Source organism: Oncorhynchus masou, unplaced genomic scaffold (assembly GCF_036934945.1).
Source record: "Oncorhynchus masou masou isolate Uvic2021 unplaced genomic scaffold, UVic_Omas_1.1 unplaced_scaffold_1027, whole genome shotgun sequence".
NCBI lineage: Eukaryota > Metazoa > Chordata > Actinopteri > Salmoniformes > Salmonidae > Oncorhynchus > Oncorhynchus masou.
Window position 1 is genome coordinate 164,176 of NW_026999962.1, and position 20,659 is coordinate 184,834.

Here is a 20,659-nt window from a genome sequence, read left to right on the forward strand (position 1 = left end):
GTCAATGGTCATTTACATGGATCTTGTGAAGCTAAAAACCCTGATAGACTACTGGAAAACTGCTCCCCTCTATCAACTGCCTTTTCCCTTCACTGTCATATCATGCAAAAGGTTTCTGACAATCTCATGGGCGCTTCATATCAGTGACCGAGAAGAAGAGAGGCACAGCAAGGTTTGATAGGCTCTGCAAAATAAAACCTCTCTACCCCATGTTGGGGAATAATCAGAATTAGTTGGTAACATAAGTAAGATTTTTTATATTCATCATTTGTTCACAAGTTACTTCTCATCAGAATGTTTATATTTGTATAATACTGTGGCTGGGTTTGCAGTTATCTGTTAACAACACTGTCATCTCAGATTTTCAAAATATGCTTTTCAACCATAGCTAAACAAGCATTTGTGTAAGAGTATTGACAGCTAGCATAGCTATAAGCCTAGAATTCAGCCAGCAACATTTTCACAAAAACAAGAAGTTTTTTCGTTCGGGAAAAAAGGAGTGTATGATTCAGGGCTTCTGGGGTCTTGACACTGCTTTTCAAGAAAGGGGAAAGGAATAACCTAGGGAACTACAGGCCCATTACGCTGTTGTGCGCAGACTACAAGGTGGCAGCCCATGTCCTAGCGGGCCGCCTAAGGAAGGGACGGTGCTCCCCTGGGTTATAATTTTGGGGTTTCGTTTGTTTTGTCTTTTAATTGCCTTGTTTTGAGTATTTGTGGTGGTTTGTTTTATTATGCTTATGTTTGTTTTGCTGAGAGTTTAATAAAACCTTTTAATCATCTGAAGTCTTTGATTTTAACCGTGAAATTAAAGGAAATGGCATTTTTAGCAAAACAGAAAAGTAGGGTTATTTTAAGAAGTAAGGAGAGGGAATTAGTAGGGGAGAAGTGTACGAGGCACTTTAAGAAAATAATTAGAAAGGGTAGGACAATGACAGGATTAAAAACAAAGATGGGTTTTAAAAACAGAGGGAATAAAAGAAGTAGTCGAGGATGTTTATGGGGAACTGTTTGGAGTAAAATATTTGTGTGAGGAAACCATGGGAAACATTTTAACATACATTGACAGGACCTTACATACCTTAAGGGAACATTTTGACAATCACCGTATGGTTAGTGAGAAAGTCCCTATTGGAACTGTACGGTCCCTTACTAGACGTCCGAAAACATTTGTAAAATTCGGGGACGGCGTCGGGCCGAGCGGCAGGGCCAGACCTACCGGGAAGTCATCAAATGAACTTTGTCGGACATTCGGTTTTCGTTTAATAAAATAAACAAATTTTGGCCCATTTTTGCGCTATGCCGGAAGATCCCACAAGAGGGCATAAGCAATCATATTGCTATTGGACAAAACATCCCGAATCACGACGTGCCATATCTCGAAAACTGAAAATATTTCGAAGCCGAAACTTGGTGAGCGTAGGTTTGGCATTATGGGAAGATGGCCCCGAACAAGATGGCGTCTAGGCCTCAACGGTTTTTGAGTTATGGCCATATTTCTGGGATTAAAGGTCCAAAATGAAAATAGAGAAAAGATTTTTTCACTTCACGTCAAAGTCAAGGAGCCTCCGGTGTCAATAAAAAAAATCGGCCATTTATCTATCGTCATTTAAGAGAAATCGTACGATGACCAGATCGTGATGTTCAGATATAGGTGGTTTTTTTTTTCAACGGTTACAGATCCAGTTGCAGGGTGTTCATACGAATATTTTTAAAATGTGCTGCGGAGCTCTGCGACATTTCTGTGATTTTCTATGATTTTCTGAAATAACACACACTCACTAAACCCTCCGTAAATAACTCAGTTCTTAACGTAAAGACTTAAAACTCAGGATTCCGTAGGTTTCTATGTCAGTCAAGACATGTGTATTTATAGCTTCCTGTGCCAACCGGAAGTGCCATAATTGGTGTCTCAGGGGCTGTTTGGAAGGGTTAAAAAAATCAGATCTGTCCAAAACTTCATATGTGTGATTAGACAACCCCCATGAACTGTAAATCAGTCAAGAAAAGCTCTCACACGCACACACAGCAAGGATGGAGTGACAAAGCGTGGTGTTTAAAGACACAGAGAGCAGGCAATGGCATAAACATAATCCCAAGGCCGTGCCGAGTCCAACGAGGTGCCCCGCTTGACCGTAGCTCGCTCGGTCTGAGCGCAGCGACCATGAGAAAAATAGGCCCACAATGTCATTTGATTTTGGGTGACAGCGGCGGAACCGTTAGGTTTAGAAGGACAATTCAACCACAGGACTGTTCCTAAGGTCCTCCCGATCTGTGCAAGCCTAACATTGACTGTGTGGCATTAACCTTTCACAGTTAAAAGAAGGTGTTTACAAAAAAACAGTGTGCATTGACTTCTCTCCCCATAGGAATACATTGCCTGCTCCCCTAAATACAACCTGGGGTCTTTATGGGTTATGAATGCTGTATGAACCTGTCTTCTATGACATTCCATCAGACCACTATGAGGTCTACCTGTGTCGATTCTAAGCTTCCTGGAGCAACCGGAAGTGGTTAAATTGACCCAAAAGGTATTTGGATGTACATCACCTCGAAAGGTAAAAAGGCCTCTGCATTATTCAACCCTGTGTAGATCAGTCAATTCTCAACTTAAAGACTTAAAACTCAGGATTCCGTAGGTTTCTATGTCAGTCAAGACATGTGTGTATTTATAGCTTCCTGTGCCAACCGGAAGTGCCATAATTGGTGTCTCAGGGGCTGTTTGGAAGGGTTAAAAAAATCAGATCTGTCCAAAACTTCATATGTGTGATTAGACAACCCCCATGAACTGTAAATCAGTCATTTTTCCCATAAAAATTCAAAGGAAAAATAAATCACACAGATACACAACTTGGATGGAGGGACGTATTGGGGTGTGTAGAGACTGACAGTGCCTCCAATAGTTAGCTTTGTTCGAGCTAAAAAAGAACCGTCAGACCTAGAGTTCCGAAACTTTAGAATCCTGTTCTAGACCTCAGGTAGATAGTGCGTGGTGAGTTACGGCGCTCTAGGAGGTTCTCGGACCGAGAAACAGCGTCGAACATTTGCAATGACTTCAATTCATTTTGACCATTACAAAAATGGCGACATTTAGAAATGTCCCAGAGACACAAGACTAGGTGCATTGTGACCGTCTCGGCCCATAGAGACAGAACCCAACATCTCGGTCCGATAGCTCATTCAAGGACCCCGTAGCAAGGCATGGAAAAAGTGGATTTTCAGCACCAATTAGGCTTTTACTCGGACACCAAATGACCTATCGAGCCGAAACTCGGGATTCGGGGTCGCCTCACATAGGACTACACATAATGTCCGAACTGGCCCCGCAGCTAGAAAGTAACTATGTGTTTTATGGTTTTTTAATGTTTTGTACCGAAGGCCTTGTGAATTTTGGGCCAGCTCTGAAGTATGTTATACTTGGCTCCTAAATGAGTTGGGAAAAGTGGGTTTGGTGTCAGTTTGTATCAGTTTGGTGTCAGAATGATATCAAATTGACTGATGGACGGTGACTTGCAGGTGACTCTTGTCCATTAGCAATATGTTTAAGCGGTGAGGTACCATCACCAAAAGCGACATTCTGAAATCAACCCTAACGAGCAATGGAGAGGTACCAGTATCACTGCCCAGCCATCCTGAGTTCATCGGGCCAGTCAATTTGGCATTCCTGCATGATTTTTATAGCATGACAAATTGGTGATGGTGACTGCCCAGTTAACCATATGGCAAATGCACAGTGACTTTGCAAAAGTGAGAAAAAATTACCAAATGGACATTCTGAAATCAACACAATAAATGGCATCACCATAGAGTCCAGACTGTGCCGAGTTCAACGAGGCGCCCGCTGACCGTAGCTCGCTCGGTCTGAGCGCAGCGACCATGAGAAAAATAGGCCCAATATGAAGCCTGCACCAGTACGTCATTTGATTTTGGGTGACATCGGCGGAACCGTTAGGTTTAGAAAGACAATTCAACCACAGGAATGTTCCTAAGGTCCTCTTGATCTGTCCAAGCCTATCCTTGACCGTGTGACATTAACCCTTCACAGTCAAAAGAAGGTGTTTACATAAAAACTGTGTTCATTGACTTCTCTCCCCATAGGAATACATTGGCTGCTCCACTAAATACAACCTGGAGTCTATATGGGTTATGAATGCTGTATGAACCTGTCTTTGGTACCAGTCCATCAGGCCACTATAAGGTCTACCTGTGTCGATTCTAAGCTTCCTGGACCAACCGGAAGTGGTTCAAATCGCCCTAAAAGTGTATACCCATACACTGCCTGCAATTTGATGGACATAGTGCATTGAACCCTGTGTAAATCAGTCAGTTTTCATGGTAAAGACTTAAAACTCAGGATTCTCTAATGGAATACCCCAATGAGGATGTATGTTGAGTTACAGCTTCCTGTGCCAACCGGAAGTGCCATAATTGGTGTCTCATGGGCTGTTTGGAGGGGTTAAAAATATCAGATCTTTCCAAAACTTCATATATATGATTAGGCAACCCCCATGAACTGTAAATCAGTCATTTTTCCCATAAAAATTCAAAGGAAAACTAAATCATACAGATACACAACATGGATGGAGGGACGTATCATTGGGGTGCGTAGAGACTGACAGTGCCTCCAATAGTTAGCTTTGAATGATATCAAATTGACTGATGGACGGTGACTTGCAGGTGACTCTTGTCCATTAGCAATATGTTTAAGCGGTGAGGTACCATCACCAAAAGCGACATTCTGAAATCAACCCTAACGAACGATGGAGAGGTACCAGTATCACTGCCCAGCCATCTCGAGGTCATCGGGCCAGTCAATTTGGCATTCCTGCATGATTTTTATAGCATGACAAATTGGTAATGGTGACTGCCCAGTTAACCATATGGCAAATGCACAGTGACTTTGAAAGAGTGAGAAAAATCACCAAATGGACATTCTGGAATCAACCCTAACGAGTGATGGAGAGGTACCAGAATCACTGCCAAGCCATCCCGAGTTCATCGGGCCAGTCAATTTGGCATTCCTGCACAAATTTTCAGTGACTTTGCAAAAGTGAGAAAACATTTGCAATATGTTTTAACAGTGAGGTACCATCACCAAAAGCGACATTCTGAAATCAAGCCAAACGAGCGATGGAGAGGTTCCAGAATCACTGCCCAGCCATCCCGAGTTCATCGGGCCAGTCAATTTGGCATTCCTGCATGATTTTTATGGCATGACAAATTGGTGATGGTGACTGCCCAGTTAACCATATGGCAAAAGCACAGTGACTTTGAAAGAGTGAGAAAACATTGCCAAATGGACATTCTGGAATCAACCCTAACGAGCGATGGAGAGGTACCAGAATCACTGCCGAGCCATCCCGAGTTCATCGGGCCAGTCAATTTGGCATTCCTGCACAAATTTTCAGTGACTTTGCAAAAGTGAGAAACATTTGCAATATGTTTTAACAGTGAGGTACCATCACCAAAAGCGACATTCTGAAATCAACCCAAACGAGCGATGGAGAGGTACCAGAATCACTGCCAAGCCATCCCGAGTTCATCGGTTCAGTCAATTTGGCATTCCTGCATGATTTTTATAGCATGACAAATTGGTGATGGTGACTGCCCAGTTAACCATATGGCAAATGCACAGTGACTTTGCAAAAGTGAGACAACATTTGCAATATGTTTTAACAGTGAGGTACCATCACCAAAAGCGACATTCTGAAATCAACCCAAACGAGCGATGGAGAGGTACCAGAATCACTGCCAAGCCATCCCGAGTTCATCGGTTCAGTCAATTTGGCATTCCTGCATGATTTTTATAGCATGACAAATTGGTGATGGTGACTGCCCAGTTAACCATATGGCAAATGCACAGTGACTTTGCAAAAGTGAGACAACATTTGCAATATGTTTTAACAGTGAGGTACCATCACCAAAAGCGACATTCTGAAATCAACCCAAACGAGCGATGGAGAGGTACCAGAATCACTGCCCAGCCATCCCGAGTTCATCGGGCCAGTCAATTTGGCATTCCTGCATGATTTTTATGGCATGACAAATTGGTGATGGTGAATGCCCAGTTAACCATATGGCAAATGCACAGTGACTTTGCAAAAGTGAGAAAACATAAACAAATGGACATGATGAAATCAACACCATGAGTGATTGAAAGGAACAACAATCACTGCCCGGCCATCCCGAGTTCATCAGGCCAGTCAATTTTGCATTTCTGAAGGATTTTTGAGCATGTCAAATTTCTTATGACATTTGGCCCCCACAAAACATATGCCTTATGCACAAGCAAAAAAAAAAAAAAAAAACATTATGATAATAAAATATGACTAAAGTATGTTGATACAGTTCTTATACTTGTGTAACTGACACAAAATTCGAAATTTTTTCGAAAAACGGTCCAGAAAGCACTTTTTTAGGGGTGTGTGAAGTTTTTTATGAAATTTAATAATTTTTGACTTTTGACTCCAGAAAGCACTTTTTTAGGGTGTGAAGTTTATGAAATTTAATAATTTTTGACTTTTCTGACTTCCTATGAAATCATATTGCAGATGGACAAAACATATGCAAGTTCTTAATGTAACTGAAACAAAATTCGAAAAATTTTGAAAACGGTCCAGAAAACTTTTTTTTAAAGAATTTTTATGATAATAAAATTGGACAAAAGTATTTTAAAATACAGTTCTCATACATGTGTAATTGTCAAAAAAAGCGAAAGAATTTCGAAAAACGGTCCAGAAAGCACTTTTTTAAGGGGTGATAAGTTTTTTTCAAAAAATTCATTTTTTCAAAATTTGGCTTTTGGATGTTGACTTGGAGTCCAATATCAATATGAAAAACCATGGTGGAGCGCAATCGCCACCTGTTGGATTTTTGAAGTGTTACAACTGGCAATAGCCATATGGCATTTGAAGTAAACTTTGCATGAATCAACGCCGCTTTGGGTGGTATTGGCCAATGTGTACATGGTTTGTCCTATGCCAATAATTTGCCATTCATTTTTGTCCACTACGGGGGTGAATTCCCTTACTCAACACAGACAACCTGACAAAAGACCTGACAATGACAGAAATTGATAAAGGACTGAAACATTTTAAGAGGGGTAAGTCACCAGGGGAGGACAGCCTCCCCTTGGAGTTTTATCTGAACTTTTGGGATGTCTTAGCAGACAAACTTCTGTTGTTATTGACATTGAACAACTTGACAAACTACCTGACAGTTTTAGAGTAGGGATTGAGACTCTTTCACACAAGACAAACTGGAGACCGAATACCATTTAAATTTTTTGACTGGAAACCTTTTACTAAGGTTCTAACACTTCTGTTTTAGGGGAGGTGATCCACCCGGACCAAACCTGAGCCATTCCCAAAAGGAAGATCACGGACAGCCTGGTACTGATCAGAGATGCCAACTGTTATGCGAGAGACAGAAACACACAGCTTGTAGTCCTAAATTTAGATTTTGATCGAGCCTCGCACCAGTACCTCTTCAAGGTACTGCAAAAAATGGGCTTCCCGGAAAGGTTCTTAGCTTGGGTGAGACTGCTGTACGGGGATATCACCAGCAATATCCTTGTAAATGGGCTTTACCAAAAGCAGTGGGAGTACACTGCGGCGTCTATCAGGGCTGTCCGTTATCTCCTCTTCTGTTTGTGGCCTGCATCGAACCACTGGCACAGGTCTTGAGAAGGGACCGACGGATCAGTGGGGTGGGTATCCCGGGAAGTGGGGAGGATGACCGCCCAGTGCGTTTTTTACATGGACGTCGTCAACCTTTTATCTGTCGACAGGACCCTGGACAGAACAGACTGGTACGGACGAGCCTCTGGGGCGAGACTGTACAGAGACAAAACAGAAGCCCATTTTTTGAACCATGGGCAGACCCAGACTTAACCAGACTACCGCTGACTGTTAAAATGACCTACATAAGGGTACTGGGGGAAAGTTTGACAGGGAGGGAGGGAGGAGGAAGCCGCAAATGGAGTGGGATCATTGGGACAGTAAGACAGAAACTCGATTTTTAATCAGTTCTGTTTTTATCCCCCCACGAATAACTTTTTTAGCACTGGAACAGATGCAGTTTTAATTCCTGTGGGGAAGCAAGTGGGAGAGGCTGAGAGGGAGGTGGTCAAGAGGCCCAGGTCCAAGGGGGAAAGGCTTGCCTGACCTCTACTTGTTCCTGGGCAGCCGCTACATAGCGTTACATCTGACTCTTGCCACCTTCCCGGTCAACAACAAGACCCAGGCCCTCACGCAGTTCTGGCTGAGATCTTACCTTAGAACCCTGAGGCTGATCCCAGTCGACCTGCAAGCCCCAGTCTCTTTCCTACTCCCTGCACACTATACCCAGCTCCAGAAGTTAAGACATTTTTAACTGGAAAAAGAGGCAGTAACCGTTTGAGCTATACATTGCAGGAGCGGGAACCAGTGTGTCCAGTGCACGGGCTTGTTACAGGCGAGCTCACAGTGGTTTGGCGCAACGTGGCCCATCTGGCTCTTCTGAACCGTCAACGGGACTTGTCCTGGATTGTCATCCACGAGATCCTCCAGGTCAGGGCCGTTATGCAGTCCCGGGGCATGGTGAGGACACCCGACCAGGCTGCGGCCAAGAGGAGTCGGTGAGGCACTTGCTCTGGGAGTGCAGAGCTGCCAGGGGCCTGTAGAAGGAAGCACTGTGGTCCTCCCACAACCTGCTGGTAGCAAAACAAGTCGTGTCCACCCCCAGGCAGTGGCCATGGTAGCCACGGTAGACCTGGGGCGGTACAGAAGGGGGCCTCAACCCAAGTCGAAGGGTTCCTCACAACACCCAAGGTGCCGGCATGACAGCGCTGCGGCGCCTAGGGCGATGCGCCTAGGGGAGGGATCTCCTCTGGGCCCCGAAGGACAGGACAGTTATTGAATTCGGAATAGCACTTTTTTAAACAAAGTTTGTTTTTAAACATGTTTTACTTTTGTTAAATCATTTGTACACAATTGAAATGGCTTTTACAGATTGGAGGTTTTACAAGAAAAAATACATTTATTCATGGTTGTTTCTATTGTTTTTAACATAGACTAACAATTTAAATGTAATATTCAAATGCTGTTTTTATGTGTATAAATGTTGCACAAATATAAATGAGCTGTTTTAAAGGGAAATGTCACGACACTTAAATAATAGTAATATTAATAATCTGTTCTGTGTATTTTCTATGACAGTTGCTGCATTTGATCAGAGAGGCGATCATAGTCCGGAGTTATTTTGTTAAGTGTATTATTGTTGTTCTGTTTCACAATTATTTTATTTTGTCATGGGTAAGGAGGTGGTCTCGGTGGTAGACTACAGGCCCGCTGCTCCTTTTCCTTTCTTTCTTTCTTAATTTATATTTTGTTTTTCTTTTTTGCTTGTTCTGTTTTGCATTTCCACTCTCCTGTATCTAATTTTGTCTTCCCTTAGCTCCTCCCAGTGTCTTCAGTTTTGTGTTGTCTGCTAGCTGTGGTGGCCTGCTAGCCTGGTATGCGATCTCATCTGATCTTGGAAGCTAAGCAGGGTCAGTGATTGAAGACGTTTTTGCAGGCAAGTTGGTTTTGTAGGAGAGGGAATTGTTCGCTGCTTTTTGGTATATATATTTTGGTTGGCAATTTGTTTGAATTTGTTAGAATTGTTTTTTATTACTAGTTGAGTTGATTTTCACCAGCTTATGTTGTTGGAGGAAATGTCTCTTTATAACCGGATGGATTACAATGGCTTCTATGACCATCGCGAGGAAACTGAAAGAGTGCAAGACATGAAGTAAGTAATCATGGTGCACCACCGTCGAGGGAGAAATCCTATGATAGGGCTTGTATTGTGGAGGTGGATATCACTGGGAATCGTAAACTAACGATGGATTTGCTGCGAGGGATAGAGAAGGCATGCTGAGCAGTGACAGGGTGCAGATGCAAGGGGGATCAGGAGTACGAGATAACGATGTCGCATGTCCATGGGAAGGAGTAACTGATGGATGGACTGAAAATCAAATCGTGTACGGTAATGGCGAGGGACATTTCATCGGATGAACTGGTGGCGTCCTTCATGAATTTCAGTGTATATTAGCGATGATGCAATTGTTGCCAAATTGGAAGGATGGGGTGTGTCGGCAGTTTCTGATTTAGAAGACATTTTGGCTGGTAACGGAGATAGCGGATGTCACAAGATTCTGCAAGGTCCGGTTCTCAGACGTGATGCACTCACTATCGTATTCTGCAAAGTTCGAGATGTTGGAGGGGGCTGAATAATTCCGTGTGATACACGACAGGCAAGTGTGCCGAATTTGTATTCAGCCTGGCCACGTAGTCCGGAATTGCCATGATGTTTTTATGACGGCGATGCAGAATACAAGGGCATTATGCGAGAGTGCATCGCGAAAGTGGGAAGACCTTGCAATGGGTGTGGTGAGAGAGGCATCCACTGCACGTGTACTAGGCCGACAGACGGTGATGACATGAAACAACAGAAGGTGGTGGCAGAAGAAAGTGTGACAGAGGAGAGGACGGGAGGGAGAAAAAGGAGGCCAGGATGGTGAAGAAGAAGAGGGTGATGAATCTACTGTGGCAGATGGAATCGAGTCTAGCATGGAAATGAGCCGGATGGTGGAGGAGGAGTGTCGGCCACGGATCTGTCTGAAGGTGCAGGGGGTGCTGATCATGAACGTTTTATATCTGACGCTAGTCCTAAAACTATGGAGGTGAAGGGTGAATCCTCGAAGAGTAAGGACTGTGCGTGACATGAAGTGTGTGACACTTCAGATGAAGTCCAAAGAGTGAGGAAAGAAGCGAAGGAAATGAGGCTGGTCAAGATCAAGAAGAAAATGACTGGGTCTTGATGATGGAAACAATAAACATCATACTCCTACTCATGGTGAGCGTTATATCTGTCAATATTAATGAGACTAAGAGATATGGAAAAGTTAGACACTGGCCTGACAGTATGGTGGATGGAGTAAGAAAGCGATGGATGGATTTGCTTTATTTTAATAATGGTAGGGAGAGGACTTGTGGGATTGCTATTTTAATTAAACCTCTTACAGCTCCCCCTACTTTGTGCAATTTCCGCCTGAAGACATACCCAAATCTAATAGCCTGTAGCTGAGGCACAGAACCAAGGATATGCATATTATTGGTACCATTTGAAAGAAAACACTCTGAAGTTTGTGTACATGTGAATTGAATGTAGGAGAATATAACACAATAGATCTGGTTTAGACAAAACAATAAAAAAACATACGTTTTTGTTTTTTGTATCATCATCTTTAAAGTGAACAAGATAACAATTTCAGTGAAAAATACAAGAGGGCAACAGTACTTGTGCAAAATGTCAGAATGATACCTTCCAAAATGAGTGTGCTACATGACATTGTCTGGGTACCTGTATATTGGTTGGGGGATTTTTAACGTTCGTTTGACTAAACTGGACACGTAAAGGAGTGCATTGTTGTGCTCTGATCTGTCTAGGCTAGACTTGCTGGGGGTAATGAAGGATCGTTGAGTGATGTATGTCAGGGTATGCATCCAGGTGAGAGAGCTTTCTTGAGGAGGCAGGTTGTTTTAAAAGGTCTCGGTCAAAGCCGCATTGATTATTGTTCAGCGGCTGTAAATGTGGTGCAATATGTTCTCAAGATTAGGTATCATTTAAATGTTTTATGTGATTATGCCATTCTTGGGCTCCTGCTGGGTCATAGTGTGCCTACTAGAGGGGGTGGTGTATGGTGTTTGAATGCTGAGCTACTAAAAGAAGAAAAATATATTGATATGACTGCCGATTGTATTAAACAGAGAAATGTTGAGTGGTTTTAATTGTGTTAATATTGGATTGTGGGGGATGGTCTAAAAGAGAAGATTAGAGGGTTAAGTGTTGACGACGCAAGACGGACGGATTTTCTTTTAAAGAGGGAGCGGATAGCTTTGAATAAATTAATTGACATTGAGCTGGAAAAAGTTGATAGGGTGGAGGGTTATGATGTGGCAGGCTTTATGAAAGCTCAGGCTGCTGTACATAACATTGAAAAGAGTGCATGTATGGGGGCAATGGGGGGGGGGGCGACCAAGGCTGTAGTGAGGTTTTAGGTTTTATTGATGCTAAATTACCTGATCCTGAACGAAAAATGTATGGCAAAGATATGACGGTTAAGGAGATATTGGAGGACATCTTGGCCAGTAATAGGAAAAAAAGTGTGATCAGATGGGCTGAAAAGTGAGTTTAATCATCATTTTGTGGATATTTTAGCACCTGTATTGTTGGACGTGTACATGGAACAGGCACAGATCGTTCCAGAATCATTGTCCACAGGATTGTTAAATATTATAAAACCAATGTAGCAGGAAGAAGCTGGAAAATTTGAGGCCTTTAAGGTCACGGAATACTGATAAGATATTCGCTAACCGTGCTAATAAAGTGATGGGGAGTATTGTATCTGAGTCAGATGTACAGCGTTCCTGGGAGGGATATTATGGATATTACTTGTACAATAAGGGATGTTGTTTGACATATGACTGTTGAGGGAGGCATAGTGCTTAGCCTAGATTTGAACAAGAAAACTAACTTGTGAGGGATGTAATGGAGATGCATGGATGAATGTGTGTAAGTGTTAATGGTGCACCTAATCAAAAACGAATCAACCAGATGACAAAACAAAATGGTACTTGTGGAGTGAGAGAGAGAGGCAGGACTGGGCACCAGGACCTTTTATCACCTAGTTGATCCCAAACCCAGGTGCAACTTGTCACCTTAACGACCCAATCAGATCCACCTGTCCCCAATCTGCAAATATAAACACAGTGAAGGAGGCAGGGATACCGAGGGGGGTATAACACCCACTACCATGAAAAGCAGGAACTAACGAAGACCTGAAAACAAAACCCACAACCACACAAATACACCAATACAACTGATCAAAAACCATAACGGTTCAGACACAAAATAGTATACAAACCATAAAGGTTAAGAGGCCCATCGTATGCCCATGATACCAACCCAACCAAATCACCTGACCCCAACCACGGTACCTGGAAGCAACAATTTAATAGAAAGAAATGGAGACCAAGAGACAGGAGAGCAGAAGCCAGAGCAACAGGAAGGACAAAATAAACCCTGTAAAGACCACCAACCGAAAATAAAATCAAACAGCGAAGGCATCCGAAGATCGACGAAATCGGTGCACGTTAAAGCACATTATCCACACTTTTTACATGTCGTACATCCAAACGCCTGCAGGAACAAACACCAGTGCATAATCCTGCTTTTTAGGCAAAGCATTGTGTGCAGGAAAGTAAGTGGGTTGTGGTCAGTGTAAACCACAACAGGGACCACACACATACCTCAATATGCTTCAATGCCCAGAGTAAAGCAAGGGCCGCTTTCTCCCCCACTGAATAGTTAAACTTTCGGGAGAAATAACTAACAGGATGTTCAACACCCCGTCTGCTTGAAGCAACACTACACCTGCCCCTACGTTACTTGTATCCACATATAGGCTGAAGGCAGTTCAAATCATGGGGCAGCCAACACAGGGTCAGAAAACATGCGGACTCTCCTTCACTGCAGCCGACGTGAGGAAAATATTTAAACTTGTCAACCCACGCAAGGCTGCAGGCCCAGACGGCATCCCCAGCCGCGCCCTCAGAGCATGCGCAGACCAGCTGGCTGGTGTGTTTACGGACATATTCAATCAATCCCTATCCCAGTCTGTTGTTCCCACATGCTTCAAGAGGGCCACCATTGTTTCTTTTCCCAAGAAAGCTAAGGGAACTGAGCTAAACGACTACCGCCCCGTAGCATTCACTTCTGTCATCGTGAAGTGCTTTGAGAGACTAGTCAAGGACCATATCACCTCCACCCTACCAGACACCCTAGACCCATTCCAATTTGCTTACCGCCCAAATAGGTCCACAGACGATGCAATCCCAACCACACTGCACACTGCCCTAACCCATATGGACAAGAGGAATACCTATGTGAGAATGCTGTTCATTGACTACAGCTCGGCATTTAACACCATAGTGCCCTCCCAGCTCGTCATCAAGCTCGAGACCCTGGGTCTCGACCCCGCCCTGTGCAACTGGGTACTGGACTTCCTGACGGGCTGCCCCCAGGTGGTGAGGGTAGGCAACAACATCTCCACCCCGCTGATCCTCAACACTGGGGCCCCACAAGGGTGCGTTCTGAGCCCTCTCCTGTACTCCCTGTTCACCCACGACTGCGTGGCCACGCACGCCTCCAAATCAATCATAAAGTTTGCGGACGCCACAACAGTGGTAGGCTTGATTACCAACAACGACGAGATGGCCTACAGGGAGGAGGTGAGGGCCCTCGGAGTGTGGTGTCAGGAAAATAACCTCGCACTCAACGTCAGCAAAACTAAGGAGATGATTGTGGACTTCAGGAAACAGCAGAGGGAACACCCCCCTATCCACATCGATGGAACAGTAGTGGAGAGGGTAGTAAATTTTAAGTTCCTCGGCGTACACATCTTGGATCCAAGATGGCGTAGCAGTAAGTCGTCCTGTCGTATCGTCTCTCTGTAAATATCGTCTCTTTTTCGTTTTAGATAGTTTTAGATATTTTTCTTCGCATATCTTTTAAAAACATTTTTGCTCGCTTCCAAATACTCTCCTAAAACCCGCCTCACCCAATGTAGCTACTTTTCCTAAAGTATTTATTTTTACTTCGGAACCGGAACCCCTCAACTGAAGCTAGCCAGCTAACAACCTGATATGCTAGCGGTCTTCAGCTAACCGGTCATCAGCTAACCCTTAGCTCGGAAAGCTCTCGCCAGTTCGAACAATGTGACGCTAACCAGAGCATAACGGACCTATTTTTTTTTTCTATTTTTTTTTTTAACCCCGGATTCCCACCGCAAACGGAACATCTCTCAGCTGGATCTTCACAACTAGCTATCAAGCTAAACCGTAACCCTGGTTGATTACTCCTTGCCAGCGTTTCCACCCACGTAGCTTGAAGCTAGCCCGGCCAGAGCTCCTGTGCTCATAGCATACTCCTGGGCTACAATACCCGGACCCACGACCGGTCTATCGATGTCACTGCATGAAGAGGAATAAACAGACTCACCCCATCGCGACGCCCTCCAAAGTCTAACTCTCTAGCCCTCGCTATCTCCTTGCTTGCTAATTCGGCATGCTAACTGCTAGCTTGTTTAGCCCAGGTCCGCTAACTACTACCTTGTTTACCCCGGCCTGCTAATCTGCTAGCACAGGCCTGCTAACCGTCTGCATTTACCGCGTCCCAAACACGCAGTGGCCCATATGTACTTTCTATCTCTTCCCGATTTTTTATTTTTTTTCTATACCTCCCGGAAACCTGCCTCAACCAATGTGATACGGAATCGCTATTATTTTTTATTTTTAGAACACACTCAAGAACCTCCAGAAGCTAACTAGCTACAAGCTATTTAGTCATTGTTAGTTTTTTAACCTGGATAACACTCGCCAGTCCAGCCCCCCTGCCCCATGGACTCTGATCACTTGGCTACATAGCTGATGCACGCTGGACTGTCCATTAATCACGGTACTCCATTCTGCTTGTTTGTTTTATCTGTCGGCCCCGTTGCCTAGTCAATGCCATTTTACCCGCTGTTGTTTCACCCACTGTTTTAGCTAGCTTTCCCAGTTCAACACCTGTGATTACTGTATGCCTCGCTGTATGTCTCTCTCAATTGTCAATATGCCTTGTATACTGTTGCTCAGGTTAGTTATCATTGTTTTAGTTCACAATGGAGCCCCTTGTCCCACTCCTCATACCCCTGATACCTCCTTTGTCCCACCTCCCACATATGCGGTGACCTCACCCATTACAACCAGCATGTCCAGAGATAAAACCTCTCTCATCATCACCCAGTGCCTGGGCTTACCTCCGCCGTACCCGCACCCCACCATACCCATGTCTGCGCATTATGCCCTGTATATATTCTATCATGCCCAGATACCTGCTCCTCTTATTCTCTGTCCCCAACGCTCTAGGCGACCAGTTTTGATAGCCTTTAGCCGCACCCTCATACTACTCCTTCTCTGTTCCGCGGGTGATGTGGAGGTAAACCCAGGCCCTGCATGTCCCCAGGCACCCTCATTTGTTGACTTCTGTGATCGAAAAAGCCTTGGTTTCATGCATGTCAACATCAGAAGCCTTCTCCCTAAGTTTGTTTTACTCACTGCTTTAGCACACTCTGCTAACCCTGATGTCCTTGCCGTGTCTGAATCCTGGCTCAGGAAGGCCACCAAAAATTCAGATATTTCCATACCCAACTATAACATCTTCCATCAAGATAGAACTGCCAAAGGGGGAGGAGTTGCAGTCTACTGCAGAGATAGCCTGCAAAGTAATGTCATACTTTCCAGGTCCATACCCAAACAGTTCGAACTACTAATTCTGAAAATTACTCTCTCCAGAAATAAGTCGCTCACTGTTGCCGCCTGCTACCGACCCCCTCAGCTCCCAGCTGTGCCCTGGACACCATTTGTGAATTGATTGCCCCCATCTAGCTTCAGAATTTGTTCTGTTAGGTGACCTAAACTGGGATATGCTTAACACCCCGGCAGTCCTACAATCTAAGCTAGATGCCCTCAATCTCACACAAATCATCAAGGAACCCACCAGGTACCACCCTAACTCTGTAAGCAAGGGCACCCTCATAGACGTCATCCTGACCAACTGGCCCTCCAAATACACCTCCGCTGTCTTCAATCAGGATCTCAGCGACCACTGCCTCATTGCCTGTATCCGCTACGGAGCCGCAGTCAAACGACCACCCCTCATCACTGTCAAACGCTCCCTAAAACACTTCTGTGAGCAGGCCTTTCTAATCGACCTGGCCCGGGTACCCTGGAAGGACATTGACCTCATCCCGTCAGTTGAGGATGCCTGGTCATTCTTTAAAAGTAACTTCCTCACCATTTTAGATAAGCATGCTCCGTTCAAAAAATGCAGAACTAAGAACAGAACAGAAGAACAGCTCTTGGTTCACTCCAGACCTGACTGCCCTCGACCAGCACAAAAACATCCTGTGGGGGATTGCAATAGCATCGAACAGTCCCCGCGATATGCAACTGTTCAGGGAAGTCCGGAACCAATACACGCAGTCAGTCAGGAAAGCTAAGGCCAGCTTCTTCAGGCAGAAGTTTGCATCCTGTAGCTCCAACTCCAAAAAGTTCTGTGACACTGTGAAGTCCATGGAGAACAAGAGCACCTCCTCCCAGCTGCCCACTGCACTGAGGCTAGGGAACACGGTCACCACCGACAAATCCATGATTATTGAAAACTTCAACAAGCATTTCTCAACGGCTGGCCATGCCTTCCGCCTGGCTACTCCAACCTCGACCAACAGCTCCGGCCCCCGCAGCTCCTCGCCCAAGCCTATCAAGGTTCTCCTTTACCCAAATCCAGATAGCAGATGTTCTGAAAGAGCTGCAAAACCTGGACCCGTATAAATCAGCTGGGCTTGACAATCTGGACCCTCTATTTCTGAAACTATCCGCCGCCATTGTCGCAACCCCTATTACCAGCCTGTTCAACCTCTCTTTCATATCGTCTGAGATCCCCAAGGATTGGAAAGCTGCCGCAGTCATCCCCCTCTTCAAAGGGGGAGACACCCTGGTCCCAAACTGTTACAGACCTATATCCATTCTGCCTTGCCTATCTAAGGTCTTCGAAAGCCAAGTCAACAAACAGGTCACTGACCATCTCAAATCCCACCGTACCTTCTCCGCTATGCAATCTGGTTTCCGAGCCGGTCACGGGTGCACCTCAGCCACACTCAAGGTACTAAACGACATCATAACCGCCATCGATAAAAGACAGTACTGTGCAGCCAGCCATCTAAAAGACAGTCATCGACCTTGCTTCAAGGCTTTCGACTCTGTCAATCACCATATTCTTATCGGCAGACTCAGTAGCCTCGGTTTTTCGGATGACTGCCTTGCCTGGTTCACCAATTACTTTGCAGACAGAGTTCAGTGTGTCAAATCGGAGGGCATGCTGTCCGGTCCTCTGGCAGTCTCTATGGGGGTGCCACAGGGTTCAATTCTCGGGCCGACTCTTTTCTCTGTATATATCACTGATGTTGCTCTTGCTGCGGGCGATTCCCTGATCCACCTCTACGCAGACGACACCATTCTATATACTTCCGGCCCGTCCTTGGACACTGTGCTATCTAACCTCCAAACGAGCTTCAATGCCATACAACACTCCTTCCGTGGCCTCCAACTGCTCTTAAACGCTAGTAAAACCAAATGCATGCTTTTCAACCGATCGCTGCCTGCACCCGCACGCCCGACTAGCATCACCACACTGGATGGTTCCGACCTTGAATATGTGGACACCTATAAGTACCTAGGTGTCTGGCTAGACTGCAAACTCTCCTTCCAGACCCATATCAAACATCTCCAATCGAAAATCAAATCAAGAGTCGGCTTTCTATTCCGTAACAAAGCCTCCTTCACTCACGCTGCCAAGCTTACCCTAGTAAAACTGACTATCCTACCGATCCTCGACTTCGGCGATGTCATCTACAAAATTGCTTCCAACACTCTTCTCAGCAAACTGGATGCAGTTTATCACAGTGCCATCTGTTTTGTCACTAAAGCACCTTATACTACCCACCACTGCGACTTGTATGCTGTAGTCGGCTGGCCCTCGCTACATATTCGTCGCAAGACCCACTGGCTCCAGGTCGTCTACAAGGCCATGCTAGGTAAAGCTCCGCCTTATCTCAGTTCACTGGTCACGATGGCAACACCCATCCGTAGCACGCGCTCCAGCAGGTGTATCTCACTGATCATCCCTAAAGCCAACACCTCATTCGGCCGCCTTTCGTTCCAGTACTCTGCTGCCTGTGACTGGAACGAATTGCAAAAATCGCTGAAGTTGGAGACCTTTATCTCCCTCACCAACTTCAAACATCAGCTATCTGAGCAGCTAACCGATCGCTGCAGCTGTACATAATCTATTGGTAAATAGCCCACCCATTTTCACCTACCTCATCCCCACAGTTTTTATTTATTTACTTTTCTGCTCTTTTGCACACCAATTTCTCTACCTGTACATGATCATTTATCAATCCAGTGTTAATCTGCAATATTGTAATTATTCGCCTACCTCCTCATGCACACATGTCTATAGACTCCCCTTTTTTTCTACTGTGTTATTGACTTGTTAATTGTTTACTCCATGTGTAACTCTGTGTTGTCTGTTCACACTGCTATGCTTTATCTTGGCCAGGTCGCAGTTGTAAATGAGAACTTGTTCTCAACTAGCCTACCTGGTTAAATAAAGGTGAAATAAAAAAATAAATAAAATAAACACATCACACACAAACTGAATTGGTCCAACCACACAGACAGCATCGTGAAGAAGGCGCAGCAGCGTCTCTTCAACCTCAGGAGGCTGAAGAAATTCGGCTTGTCACCAAAAGCACTCACAAACTTCTACAGATGCACAATCAAGAGCATCCTGTCGGGCTGTATCACCGCCTGGTACGGCAACTGCTCCGCCCACAACCGTAAGGCTCTCCAGAGGGTAGTGAGGTCTGCACAACGGATCACCGGGGCAAACTACCTGCCCTCCAGGACACCTACACCACCCGATGTCACAGGAAGGCCATAAAGATCATCAAGGACAACAACCACCCGAGCCACTGTCTGTTCACCCCGCTATCATCCAGAAGGCGAGGTCAGTACAGGTGCATCAAAGCTGGGACTGAGAGACTGAAAAACAGCTTTTATCTCAAGGCCATCAGACTGTTAACAGCCACCACTAACATTGAGTGGCTGCTGCCAACACACTGACTCAACTCCAGTCACTTTAATAATGGGAATTGATGGGAAATTATGTAAAATATATCACTAGCCACTTTAAACAATGCTACCTAATATAATGTTTCCATACCCTACATTATTCATCTCATATGTATACGTATATACTGTACTCTATATCATCTACTGCATCTTTATGTAATACATGTATCACTAGCCACTTTAACTATGACACTTTGTTTACATACTCATCTCATATGTATATACTGTACTCAATACCATCTACTGTATCTTGCCTATGCTGCTCTGTACCATCACTCATTCTTTCTCCTTACACTTGTGTCTATAAGGTAGTAGTTTTGGAATTGTTAGCTAGATTACTTGTTGGTTATTACTGCATTGTCGGAACTAGAAGCACAAGCATTTCGCTACACTCGCATTAACATCTGCTAACCATGTGTATGTGAAAAATAAAAATTTGATTTGATTTAAATACTGGGATGTGACGGGAGAGGAGCGCTCTGACATGCGCTCAGGAGCTTAACCGTTATATAGTTCTTCATGTGGTCCCAGTGACCCTCGTATAGAAATCTAGATATTGTGGGCTTTAACTGGTGTAGCCTCCTTCCGAACCTTTCGGTGTCGGCTGCGACCCAATAGGACAAGACTGCCTCCCTTGTTATTAATTGTTGTTTTCGTCTTGGTTTTGTTCTTTTTCTCCTTCACATTCTTTTCAACTCGATCCTCGCTACGTATCCAGTCACATCGGTGGTGTCGTGGTCTGATATAAAGCGCCTAATCAGTGATGTGCACTACACTGTGACAGTGCACAAGAGTAGTCAGCTTCATATGATGGGTGATTGTAGTGGGAAGTTACCTAG